Source organism: Ambystoma mexicanum, chromosome 1p (assembly GCF_040938575.1).
Source record: "Ambystoma mexicanum isolate Mex_15411 chromosome 1p, UKY_AmexF1_1, whole genome shotgun sequence".
NCBI lineage: Eukaryota > Metazoa > Chordata > Amphibia > Caudata > Ambystomatidae > Ambystoma > Ambystoma mexicanum.
Genome location: NC_090921.1, coordinates 430,789,794 through 430,800,225, shown reverse-complemented (window position 1 = coordinate 430,800,225; position 10,432 = coordinate 430,789,794).

The following is a 10,432-nucleotide window of genomic DNA, read 5'->3' as shown; positions in this document are numbered from 1 at the left end:
TGCCCTATTTTGTATACTCCACATACTGCCTAACTCTTCTTGAGGGAGGTCTGACTGCTCACACACAGCTACCAAGTGAATCTGTGTGGTACAGACTGCTTCCAAGTGGGTTTACTGCCAAACACCTGTAGTCCTAAATCTTTTGCAGTGGTCCCAGAGGGAACTGCACAGGTTTCCGCCTAACACTCGGCAGCAGAAGGGGCAGCTGGGACCCCACAGGACCCAACGGGGGAAGATGCCACGGAGTCATCCAGGTTGGTGGGGGGTTTGGTGGAGGAGGAGGCCGTGCAAGCAACAGAGACGGGGTCTGGAGGTGGGGATTCCACTGGTGCTAGTGGTGCAGTGCAGGACCAGGGTCAGGAGGCAGCACAGGTCGCCGCGGAGGTGCCTGTGTGCAATCCTGTCCCTGATTCTGTCACTGCATCATCTTGCACCAGCAGGGATGCCTACGTCCAGACCCGTTTTCAGGCAGGAGATGAGCTCACAACAACTGGCCTTCCTCTGCCTGCGGACGTGGCTATCCGTGTCCGGGTTGAGCCTGTCCTGACTGGTGTGGCATTGAGTCAACGGGCCATGCGAGGTGACCTGCAGTCTTTTCATGAGGAGACTGTACGTCATCTCGAATGGCTCATTGACCGCGTCGGCCTACTGGGACAGGTCACCCAGGCCGGATTCCTCCGTTTGATGTGGCTTGCTACGACCCCCTCCTCAACTGAACCCCCTATGCGCCAGTCGTCCTCCGTGCCATCTTGCCACCCATCAGTCACCTGGGTGCCCTGTGGAGCTGCCTCTGATGTTGCGGCCAGGCTGGTGGAGGAGGCATCCCTGCCACAGTCGGGAGTCAGACGTCCAGCAGGGGTGGCTACATCAACGACTGCACCCCAGCCAGCAGAGGATGTGGAGGCAGCAGGAGGCAGTGCACGGGCAGAGGCACAGCAGCAGCAGCAAAGTGGTGGGAGCCATGATGGCTCGGGGCCTTCGACATCGGAGGGGCAGGCATCGGCCGGAGGGCAGGAGGACCCAGGACGGGAAGTGTCTTCCGTGTGGCAGCGGTTGGGCCACGCCATAGATGCGGAGCGGCAGCGGGCGGAAGAGGCACGGCTCACGATGGTCAGGGCGGAGAACTCCATGCGAAGGGCCTTGAGGCGGGCCGAGTGCCTCGAGGCAATCCGCAGGGAGTTGGAGGTGAACATGTCGACGGCCCTGCGGACCCTCGGGGCCATGGAGGAGGAGCGCCTCCGGGACATTGAGCAGGAATTCGATGATGCCCTGGGCCGGAACATCCCGAAGTGAGCCGTCGGACTAGCCTGCTGCCCTTGTAAATAGTTCTGTAGTTAGTGTTAGGTTTCCTTTGGTTTAGCATTTTTTTTTCACCTTTTGGACAATGGGCCACATTTTTGTATATATTTTTTTTTTTAGGTAGTGTTATTAGATAGGTTACATTTCTTCGGTTGGGATCATGGACCCTGGATTGTTTATCTGTATATAGTTGACTTTTGGATTTTCATTTTTTTTTATGATTTCCCCATGGAGCAATGGTTTTCGATTTTAATTTTCCATTGGATTAACTTTTGTGGACTGTGACTTTGGACACCTTTCGTTTGCATTATGATTTGTGGTTTTGCATTATTTCACGTACCTGCTGGTTATAAAAAAAAAAAAATTCCATCATTGTTTCTTTATTTTTGATTTGATTTATATTGCGTTTAATACATATTTTTTCATCAAACTTCAATGTGTAGTATCATCTTATTGGTTTGATGCATATCATGATATGGGTTTTGACATTCATTGACACCCATTGGGTGTATGTGAGGGACATGTGTTCATTTCCAAACTTGCAATTGGGGTTCTATCATGTTTTTGCCATTTCTAAGTGGGTGGATGCAATACTCGGGTGGGTGTTTGGCATTTGGAGGCTGACCATAAGGGCCAGGGATCTAGATTGTGGTGACATGTTGGCTGGGGGACATGAGTGGGGGCCTGGTGGAGAGTGCCCCTGATGGCTGGGGGGTCAGGGTGGTGGGAGACATGAGTGGGGGCCTGGTGGAGGCTGCCCCTGCACTGCTGGGGGGTGGGGGTGCAGGGGGACATGAGTGGGGGCCTGGTGGAGGCTGCCCCTGTACTGCTGGGGCGTGGGGGTGATGGTAGACATGGGTGGGGGCCTGGTGGAGGCTGAACCTGGTGGCAGTGGGGTGGGGGAGATGGGGGACATGAGTGGGGGCCTGGTGGAGGCTGCCCCTGCACTGCTGGGGGGTGGGGGTGGTGGGAGACATGTGTGGGGTCCTGGTGGAGGCTGCCACTGCACTGCTGGGGGGTCGGGATGATGGGAGACATGAGTGGGGGCCTGATGGAGGCTGCCCCTGGTGGCTGGGGGGTGGGGGTGGTGGGAGACATGGGTGGGGGCCTGGTGGAGGCTGCCCCTGCACTGCTGGGGGTGGGGGTGATGGGAGACATGGGTGGGGGCCTGGTGGAGGCTGCCCCTGGTGGCTGGGGGGTGGGGGTGATGGGAGACATGAGTGGGGGCCTGGTGGAGGCTGCCCCTGCACTGCTCGGGGGTGGGGGTGATGGGAGACATGAGTGGGGGCCTGGTGGAGGCTGCCCCTGGTGGCTGGGGGGTGGGGGTGATGGGGGACATGAGTGGGGGCCTGGTGGAGGCTGCCCCTGCACTGCTGGGGGGTGGGGCTGCAGGGGGACATGTGTGGGGGCCTGGTGGAGGCTGCCCCTGCACTGCTGGGGGGTGGGGGTGGTGGGAGACATGTGTGGGGTCCTGGTGGAGGGTGCCCCTGCACTGCTGGGGGGTGGGGGTGGTGGGAGACATGAGTGGGGGCCTGGTGGAGGCTGCCCCTGCACTGCTGGGGGTTGGGGTGATAGGGGACATGAGTGGGGGCTGGTGGAGGCTGCCCTTGCACTGCTGGGGGGTGGGGGTGATAGGGGACATGAGTGGGGGCCTGGTGGACGCTGCCCCTGCACTGCTGGGGGGGTGGGGGTGATGGGAGACATGGGTGGGGGCCTGGTGGAGGCTGCCCCTGGTGGCTAAGGGGTGGGGGTGATGGGAGACATTGGTGGGGGCCTGGTGGAGGCTGCCCCTGGTGGCTAAGGGGTGGGGGTGATGGGAGACATGGGTGGGGGGCTGGTGGAGGCTGCCCCTGGTGGCTGGGGGGTGAGGGTGATGGGAGACATGAGTGGGGGCCTGGTGGAGGCTGCCCCTGCACTGCTGGGGGGTGGGGGTGGTGGGAGACATGGGTGGGGCCCTGGTGGAGGCTGCCCCTGGTGGCTGGGGGTGGGGGTAATGGTAGACATGAGTGGGGGCCTGGTGGAGGCTGCCCCTGCACTGCTTGGCGGTGGGGGTGATGGGAGACATGAGTGGGGGCCTGGTGGAGGCTGCGCCTGGTGGCTGGGGGGTGGGGGTAATGGTAGACATGAGTGGGGGCCTGGTGGAGGCTGCCCCTGCAATGCTGGGGGGTGGGTGTGATGGGAGACATGAGAGGGGGCCTGGTGGAGGCTGCCCCTGCACTACCGGGGGGTGGGGGTGATGGTAGACATGGGTGGGGGCCTGGTGGAGGCTGCCCCTGCACTGCTGGGGGGTGGGGGTGATGGTAGACATGTGTGGGGGCCTGGTGGAGGCTGCCCCTGGTGGCAGTGGGGTGGGGGTGATGGGGGACATGAGTGGGGGCTGCCCCTGCACTGCTGGGGGGTGGGGGTGATGGGAGACATGAGAGGGGGCCTGGTGGAGGCTGCCCCTTCACTGCTGGGGGATGGGGGTGATGGTAGACATGGGTTGGGGCCTGGTGGAGGCTGCCCCTGGTGGCATTGGGTCGGGGGTGATGGGGGACATGAGTGGGGGCCTGGTGGAGGCTGCCCCTGCACTGTTGGGGGGTGGGGGTGATGGGAGACATGAGAGGGGGCCTGGTGGAGGCTGCCCCTGCACTGCTGGAGGGTGGGTGTGCAGGGGGACATGAGTGGGGCCCTGGTGGAGGCTGCCCCTACACTGCTGGGGTGTGGGGGTGATTGTAGACATGGGTGGGGGCCTGGTGGAGGCTGCCCCTGGTGGCGTGGGGGTAATGGTAGACATGAGTGGGGGCCTGGTGGAGGCTGCCCCTGCACTGCTTGGGGGTGGGGGTGATGGGAGACATGAGTGGGGGCCTGGTGGAGTCTTCTCCTGGTGGCTGGGGGGTGGGGTGCAGGGAGACATGAGTTGGACATGAGTGGGGGCCTGGTGGAGGCTGCCCCTGCACTGCTGGGGAGTGGGGGTGCTAGGGGACATGAGTCGGGGCCTGGTGGAGGCTGCCCCTGCACTGCTGGGGGGTGGGGGTGATGGGAGACATGAGTGGGGGCCTGGTGGAGGCTGCCCCTGGTGGCAGTGGGGTGGGGGTGATGGGGGACATGGGTGGGGGCCTGGTGGAGGCTGCCCCTGCACTGCTGGTAGGTGGGGGTGATGGTAGACATGGGTGGCGGCCTGGTGGAGGCTGCCCCTGGTGGCAGTGGGGTGGGGGTGATGGGGGACATGAGTGGGGGCCTGGTGTGTTAGGGAGAATTCTCTGTTTAGGCTGAATTTCCTAACCTAGTGAGTCCCCCAGCAGCTTTGCTGGATTTCTGGAGTTTGTTTTTTCCATCCTGCCAAGAGTGAGACTCTTTTTTCTCCTACTCTTGGACATGAATGTTTGTAATTCCTTTGAATGGCCATGTGTTCTATGGGCTATGGGGTCTTTTACTCCATAGGGTCTCATATGTTTTGCTATGTGTGTTACACCGCACCCTCCGTGCCGTAGCACTGGGACGTCCTAGCGGACCTCCATCATAGACTCCATACCCGGGGACTGACTACTGTCTCCCCGGGCATGTAAAGTCACCATTGGCTTTACTAGACCTAAATTTACTAACAGAACTAGTACAAACCATCCTATTGTGGACGTACTAGTAGGGGTAATTAGATTACTCCTAGGTCTGTTATTCGAGGGGGCACTGTCCCGTCCCCCCTCGTCGAGTTTTGGCTGGTGGCAGTGGAAACTACTTGTTGTATTCGACCCCGAATATAACCCTATGGGATTCTTCCCATTGTTGGAGATTGATACTGTTTATCGTTAATCTCTAACATACCACCGGTCTACTTATCTTAAATAAGTCTATCGGATGGTATTTTCTGCCAGAACTCGGTTTTTTAAAATGGCGTCTGTGTTCGTCTCTGTGACTCCTAAACCAAAGGTTGAGCCCTTTGTTCCACTTTTGGCGGGCTTCTGCACAGAGACCCTCCAAAGTGGTGCCATTCTGTCTGGGTTACCACAGGGGTGCGGGAGGGGGTTTAGGCACCCTGGACCGAGTTGCCTTGCCAACTCCGGTCGCTCTCTGGTGTGATTGGCCCAAGTGGTGAGCCTCCCCGCTCACCACTTAGCGTGTTTTGATTGACAGCTAGGCTGAATGAATGGGGGTTTTCTGCATAAAAGCAGGGCTTTTGGGACTGGATCTTCAGAAGTCGCCACATGACCTAAGAATCCGACGAGGGTAAAGCTGAGCCGACCTGCAACGACGACACCTCCGGTGGAGCCCTGCTGAACCGACTCACCACTTCCCGACGACAGAGGAGATCTCCCTGCTGGAGAGTCTCTTCCCCTGACTGGTGGGAACAACCAGTCCCCTTTGCTTTTTCTTCGCCTCAGGACGCAGTGATCGAATTGCCCGTGCAGAGCACCTCGGCAACCGGATAGCCACTACCCCTGTACCGTGACCAAAAGGTGGTGCCTTGTGACGGAGCACTCCGCGGCTGGTCTCTTCCCTGGTGGTGCAACGATCTTCAACTTTCCTTCGACGACGAGATCATCTCTTCTCTTGGCAAAGACCGGACGTGCATCCACCACCAGGAACAACTGCCCCCGCCGGAGCTGTCTCTCCACAATCAAGGTACTGTGTCTGCCTGGCTTCCCTTGTTGCCGGATAGAGTGAGGTGTCTTAATCCTCGCCTCTCCATAGGGTCACCTCCAAGCTTTCTCTAGCGTGTTGTTCTGAACTGGTCCAATCTGCCGATAACAATTTGCTACAAAGTCTCGAACGCATTTCCACTAAGATACTTTTTGGGACATATCGCCTTGCCTCTCTCCGAGTGGGCCTGGCCTCTGAACTTTGGAATCTACAGTGGTTCTTGTCTTCTTGCCTTGCATCTTTGTTCTTACACGTATTGGTATCGAGTTGATTTTGGAATCCACCTTTTTCTCTCCCATCCTAACGAATACTAGAGTGCCATCTAGGTTAAAGCATACACCTCTGTCTGCAAATAAGTGATGCCGTTGAACCTAGACTTGTCGAACTATTGTTAGAGGGATTGATCTGTTTTTCTCATAGTAATTGCGATTGAAGTTATTTGCCGTTTTAGTGCCAGAGTGTTTTCTATAGATGTGTAGTTATAAATAAATACCTTTATATCTTTACACCGAAGCCTTGTTCCGTGTTTGCTTGTTCTAATGTGTAGATTGCCCTATTTTGTATACTCCACATACTGCCTAACTCTTCTTGAGGGAAGTCTGACTGCTCAGCCACAGCTACCAAGTGAATCTGTGTGCTACAGACTGCTACCAAGTGGGTTTACTGCCAAACACCTGTAGTCCTAAATCTTTTACAGTGGTCCCAGTGGGAACTGCACAGGTTTCCGCCTAACATGGTGGAGGCTGCTCCTGCACTGCTGGGGGTGGGGGTGATGGGAGACATGGGTGGGGGCCTGGTGGAGGCTGCCCCTGGTGGCTTGGGGTGAAGGGGGACATGCGTTGGTGGGCAGTAGTGCAAGGTGACATGTGGGTTGGCTGGGGGGCATGGCCATGGTGGATGGGGTGCCTGCAGGACATGTGCAGGGTAGGCCCCTGTGGTGTGGGCCACCTGCAGGGGCCGTGGAGGGTGTAGAGGGAACACCTGGGAGGACCCACATGTGCAATTCACGTGTGGTGCTCCCCGCGCACCCCTGTAATACACATACCCTGATGGAAGGGCGTATGATACTTCTTGCGCACCCCTGAAATACACGTACCCTGCTGCTTTTGCGTGTGATATTTCCCGCGCACCCCTGGAATACACGTACCCTGATGGAATCGTGTGTGATACTTCCCGCGCACCCCTGGAATACACGTACCCTGATGGAATCGCGTGTGATACTTCCAGCGCTCCCCTGAAATACACGTACCCTGCTGCTTTTGCGTGTGATACTTCCCGTGCACCCCTGTAATACACGTACCCTGCTGTTTTTGCATGTGATACTTCCCCGCACCCCTGGAATACACGTACCCTGATGGAATCGCATGTGATACTTCCCGCGCACCCCTGAGATACACGTACCCTGCTGCTTTTGCGTGTGATACTTCCCGCGCACCCCTGAAATACACGTACCCTGCTGCTTTTGCATGTGATACTTCCTGTGCACCCCTGGAATACACGTACCCTGCTGTTTTTGCGTGTGTTACTTCCCACGCACCCCTGATGTACCCGTACCCAGGACAATCGCGTTTGGAACTTCCCGCGAACCACTGAAATACACGTTCCCCGCTTGGCGTTTGCTGTTTGCCAGCCCTGGGAACTGTTCCAGGGTTAGCGCAGCCCTTTGCGATGATTTGGGGTTTTGCAGGCTTTTCCTTGCGCGAGGGCGTTCTTGGGGGCGTAACTGGCGCTGCTGCAGGGTCCCTGCACCACTCTGCGCCACGGCTGGTTTCGGAGGCTAAAATCCATGAATACGCTGGGCGATGAAAAGGATTTTTTTGCATGCGGCTGGCGCAGTGTATCGCACGGGGACACTGTGCGCCAGCCGCGTGCACCATTTTTGTGCGAATTTCTATGAATTACCCTGTATATTGGCAGACAAGGAATATAATGTAGACAAGGAGAAATTACAGTATTGTCAGAAAGAGGTGTACATAGGCCAGTTAATTTCACATGAAGGAAAGAAAGTGAGACCTGAAAGAGCTGAGGCTATCATGAAGACACCAAAGCCAAACACTGCTAGGCAAATGCAGCAGTTTCTGGGTTTATGCAATCATTGCACGGCCTGGGTGTTCGACTATAGCACATACAGCAAACCACTTTTGCAAGCACTTAAGAAAGTACAAGTTGATAAGGAAAAGATAGAATGGACTGAAGAAATGGAGGAAGGTTTGAGGAATTGAAGAGAACAATCTGTACAGCTCAAGTTTTCGGAATTCTCAATTATAGTGACAAATCCCATTGGTTTTCACACACCAATGGGTTAATAATGACAGAAGTACTAACACAAAGAACAACATTAGGGTATAAACCTTTGGCGTACTACAGTGGGATTCTAGATCCAGTTATGAGAGGACATTTTCCATGCAAACAATCTTTGGCTGCTGCCGCATTTGCAATTGAGAAGTCCACAAGTAGAACTATGGGCTGTTCCATGTCCCTCTACGTTGAGCATGCCTTATTTGCCATTTTTGAGAAGGGTACATTAACGTCACACAGAGCATCTGCATAGGAGGTGATGAACTCTATTCCAGCGATTAAGGTACTGAGGTGTAAAATAGTGTATTCAGCCATTTCTGTAGCTGAACCTGTAGAAGGAGGTGATCATGTGCATGACTGCTCAAATTATTAGGCCCCGTGAGATAGAAAATACTGTATCTGGAGGGGAAATTTTCTTTATTGATGGTTCTTTGAAAATTGACCAAACTAGTTTGGAGAGGCATTCAGGATCCGCAGTTGTAAGACACAGATGAAACATTGAATTTGAGGTACTGGCGAGTGCAAGACTACGGTCTCATTTTTCAGCACAAGCGTCAGAATTGGTAGTGCTTTTTGTTTCTCTCAAAAAACAAGAAGGGCAGGAAGTGACATTGTACAGTGACTCTGCCTATGTGACGTCGACCGTACAGGCAGGACTGTCATGATGGAAAAGGAGGGGTTATCTCTGTCCAGACGGCACTCCAGTGCAACACGCGTCTTTATTGTGAAACCATAGGCCCTTTAAGCGAGGTAATGATTTATTGGATGGATGGGGATGCAGAATTTACTCTTAAACCAATAATAAGACCGACTCAGGAAGTTGTCAAAACATAACTATTTTAATATCAATTGTCTAAAACAGGGAGTGCAACGGATATCAACCGACGTATGCTCAAGTCTCTCAAAGTTTTACATGAAAAAATACATTTATATAGCAAAAGCTTGTCATCATTGACGTCATACTACGTGGCAAAATAAGAAAATAATTACTGGGATTATGGTTGGTCTACGGGGAACATGTAGATATACTTTCTATTAGGGATAGGATTATGATAGGGTCTCTATAGTCAGGTGGTCAATTTATGCCCACCCCCAGTGCAAGTCATCCTAATTGTCATCAAATACACAACGTTTCATTGGCTCACAAACTATAGGGCCCTTTGCTATGTAACCCTCTATGATTGTATGGCATGCTTGTACCCTTCTGGAATATTCCACTTGCTAGCAGCACACAAGCTGGTACCCCAGGTGCTTGTGGGTGGACTTAACCATGCCTTCCCACCCAATTAGCCCATCATCCATCATCACTCCTGCTGTCTGCCATTAAAATTGCCTTTGAACTCGGCCTTGCAAAGTATCACTGTGCCTGAGAATAGAAGGGAGTGTGAGCACGTTCTTATATTCAGTCTCGATGTAGCTTGCTCAAAATCTATTTACATCTGCGACAGGAGACTGTGTTTTAGTTCCTTTTTTGTATTTAATACTATTAAATTAATTAAACTTGGCACTCATAGTGTTTTTCCAATTCACCTCAACAGGAGCTTGCCTCGCTTCTCACATTTATTGTATCTTCTTGAATAGTTAACCAGTTTCTTGGCTACCTCAACCCTTGACATTGGGCCAGACAAGCCTTCTCAATTCTTCTTCCATCTTCAGCTGTCTTTCTCTGCTACGCCACACTTTCAGCCCTTTTCTTTCACAGGTCTGGCAAAGTTGCGAGGTCGAATATCCACATTCTATACATATATATATTGGCGGCACCGGTGGTAGTCTATTTACTACGTATAGCCAGCCTTCATGATTGCTTTGTCTACTTGTGTTGCAGCAACTGTACAGTTATAAAGTGATTTTCATTTTCTTCAGTGCTCTTTGCACGTGCAATCTTCATTCCGCACATAAATGTTACTCAAATCTTCACTTCAACATCAGATTCTATAAGGTCTATTCGCCTTCTTTCTTGGCATCTCTTCTTGGTGCGTCATTTCTGCCTCATGTGACGTCACCATCCTCTTGCCTCATCGCTTCACACTTCTTCAAGAACCTCCTTTAAGAGACTGTCTTTGCGGGTACATCATGTAGGGCTTTCTTAGTGGATATCTTGTGTTGAGGATTCTTCGTGGGATAGGTATCAATACTGGCGTTGTGCATGTCGAAATTTACAGCTTCCAACATATAGGCAAAATAGTAGTGGGATTTCCTGTAAAGGCATTTGGCTCCT